Consider the following 3,809-nt stretch of genomic DNA (forward strand, 5'->3'; position numbering starts at 1 on the left):
CTGTGAGGTTTGTATGTTGTTGCACTGCAATTCTGAGCGTTATCCTGGGGTGTATTCCAGAAAGCAAGGTTAACTTACCGTCAGATAAACCTTGAACTCTTGGTTGGTTAACCCCAAACTTGCTTACTCTGGGTATGTCGGTTCCAAAACACCTATGTTGAGTTAGTTAAATCAACCTCCTATTGGTTACCCAGAGTTAATGCGCGCGCACGGCGAGTACATAAAGACATTTTCAATGGATCGCCGATTTCAGGAGTCACCATGGAAACCAAGGGAGAAAAAAAGCGAGCTACATACGATACTTCGGTGAAACAGAGTTGGAGGTTTTAATGCTTGCTTATGAAGACTATAAGCCCATTATAACAAAAAAAAAAACCAAAAAAGCAATACTGCTGCATCAGCAAAAGAAAGTTGGCTTGGCAAATAATAATGGACAGAGTAAATGCGTGAGTTTAGAAAATTATATGGGTATTTTCCCCTTGTGAGTCACAAAAATATGGGAAAATACCCCATTTATAATTTGTGACGCAAAAATTCTTTGGGGGCATGTAGTAAAAATAGACAAGTATTTACTTGTTGGCCTCCATACATTTCTTAATATTACAGTAGTAATGCGCATAATTGGCTAGTTATATGTTGGCTTCTTGTTTTATCAGGTGTAATCCTTCTGGAGCCAGAAGAAGTGTAAGCCAAGTCAAAATGAAACACAAAAACATTCTCCAACAAGGTAATATTTTCTAAACTTACTAAACTTGTTACTGACGCCATGTAATTTAGTATTAAATATAATTTAGTTTTCTATGTAGCCAATAGAAAGAAGGCTGAGGCCCGTAAAACAGGTGGGGGTCCACTCCACCGTCCCTCACCCCAGCTGAGGAGCTGGCACTGTCCCTTAATAAAGGGCGACCTGTGGCCGATGGGATTCCAGGGGGCAGTTCGTCAGACTCGGCTACCAAGACAAGTGGCTTAGTAAAATGTAGGTGTACCATATTAATACTTATGTTTATTGATAATACTTATGTCTACCTACTGTTTTTGTCAGTGTTTTAATAAAAAAAATCATCAACACTGTCACCATATTAAAAAGGCATTTTGAATTCATTTTACAGTCAATGATTCACTTGTGCAGTATGCATGCTGCTTTGACTGCATATGCTGTATACTGTAATCTTATTACAAGTACTTAGATGTTCCTAATGTCCTTCTTTATTATTAGTTGTATTTGTTTAAGAATATACATTGAGTATTGAATATGCATGATTATCTTATTGGTTTAATTATCTTGGAGTTGCTGATGGCCACATTGTATTGTTGGATCCTCCTGCAACACCACACTCTGTCACAAGTGTAAGTGATTATTGTCTTTAGGTTTCTGTTTGCTAGACCAAGCATCCTTCCTTATTTTCACTGTAGGATGATGATGAAGAGACCACTTCTGCTGTGACAGAAACAGAAAATGTGGGGAGGCCCATAGAGGTATGATGCATAGAATGCATTCCCCCTTTTTTACATAAGAGAATAAATAAATTGTCATTTTACAGAATATGGCAGGAGATTTTAATACAGATGAGGGTCCACCTACCTCCACAAATAATCTTAGCAGTGTAAGAAATGTTCTGCAGTTCTCCTTCCTCATTTAAATATTTGGTCTGTGTTTGTATTAAAGACTTTTTCAGTCTTTCTAGTTGCCTGCCATAAAACTCTATAAGCTCCACCTTCAAAAGCAAATCAGAAAAAGTGACATGGAGATGGAGCTTATACAGCTTCAAATGGAGGAGAAAAGGCTTAACCTAAAAAAGGCCAGACTTGAAATTGAATTGCTGGAGCACCAGCTTAAGGTGGGAAACAGTATGTGAACATTAATCTGTCATTTGTTGTTGAATGAAATCTAAAGCAATACATATAAATGTATTTTGCTACAGGAAATAAAGAAACAATGAACAACACTTGACTGTTAACTGGTTTTAATTAAAGTGATTTTGGCAAATCATGTCTCATACCACCCTGCCATCTCTTTGGTCTACTGGGTTCACTGGGTTCCTCTTGGCCACATATTACCTAGTTAGTGGGGACCAGTAATGAGGGTGATTTAATGGTTTAAACACCCAAACATTTAGCGCCCAAAAAATCTATTGTCACCTGCACATTGATGCTGTGGATTGACTTCCTATTAACATAGTCTCCTTCATTGACTGAAGGAGCTTTAATGGGAATGTGGGTTCCATCAATGCACCCAATCACATTTGGGAACCCTGAAATTGAAAGTTATATAATTAGAAACATTTAAAATTATTGTGACTGTATAAAGTAGGGTTAGATTAAGTAGTGCTATGTAACTAAAATGGTCAGGGCACGCCATGTTCTGTCACCTCTCTGAAACAAACTAACTCTGGAACATAACCTGCTCCGGAGCAGGTTAAGTTCAGAGAGTGAGTTGCTATGACTACTAACATACCCTGAAAGTTACCTCCGTTTTTGGAACCGAAAGTTGAGGTTATCCGCTTACTTACTCTTAAACATACCCGGGTATGTCACATAACCTGCTTTCTGGAATAGACCCCTGGTCTTCTCGAGTACCCTTTTGCCTGTGTTTTCTGCCCGGTTGTACTTTTGGATTGACATACATCAACACATTGAATAATGCTGTGTGTTTCCAGGCACTTCAGTGGACCTTTAAATAAGATTGTGAAAGTATTCGGAATAAACATTGTATTTAAGATCTACATCACACCTTTCAGTCGAATGGAGTTCAGTGGGATTGCTTAATTTGTTTACATGTTTTTTTAGTCGGACTGAACTGTCAATCTAATTAAAAACAGATTATTAGGTTGCATTTAAAAGTTGCCAATGACAGGCCAAATGGGAGAACCTGAAATTATGGGTGTGACAGTATCCAGACCCTGTTACAAACCTCTTCAAAAGAAATTATACACTATCCAGCATTAAGAAATTCTCCTTAAAGCATTCTATAAAAACAAGGCTTAATCTCTTAAAGGGGTTCACCCAAAAATGAAAATTCTGTCATTTTTTTGTGCGCAAAAAAAAAACTAAAATAACGACTTTATTTCAACTATTAATTTTCTTCTCTCTGGGCCTCGAGTCAGGTTACTAGTTTAACAGTATGATCTGTTGTTGTAAGTCACACGCATCACCCACATGACCAGCGTCGGCCAATAGTGAGCCTACATAGCTCTACGCAATTACACTAGTAACTGACTTAGAGGCCCAAAGAGAAGGAAATGAATAGTTGAAATAAAGTCGTTATTTATGTTTGTTTTTGCACACAAAAAGTATTCTCGTCGCTTGATAAACTTAATATTGAGCCACTGTAGTCACTTGGACTATTTTAGCAATCTCTTTAATAACTTTTCGAGGCCGGCAAGTTTCAATCCCTCAAGAAGCCTATGGACTAGTATGGGAGGAGTGATCCAGCTCTCAGATTTCATCAAAAATATCTTAATTCGTGTTCCGAAGATGAACGAAGGTCTTACGGGGTTGGAACAACATGAGGGTGAGTAAATACTGACAGAATTTTCATTTTTGGGTGAACTTACCCTTTAATAAATGTATAGGATTCATTTATTATTAGAAAAAAAAGTATTTTAGATGGATAATAGGATAAAAAAAAACTTTAACTAGCCTAATTAACAGGTTTTTTGTAGTAGAATATGTCTACTTTATATATATATATATATATATATATAAACACGTTGAAAGTGTTTCTCCCGTTAAAATGAAAACATTTTTTATGAGCCTACATTGTGCGCGCGTATCACGAACCTGAGCGCGTGCGCGTAGGCGGAGAGAGT

The sequence above is a fragment of the Siphateles boraxobius genome, unplaced genomic scaffold (assembly GCF_051911475.1).
Source record: "Siphateles boraxobius isolate OS27281-9 unplaced genomic scaffold, OSU_SipBor_1 25, whole genome shotgun sequence".
Classification (NCBI taxonomy): Eukaryota; Metazoa; Chordata; class Actinopteri; order Cypriniformes; family Leuciscidae; genus Siphateles; species Siphateles boraxobius.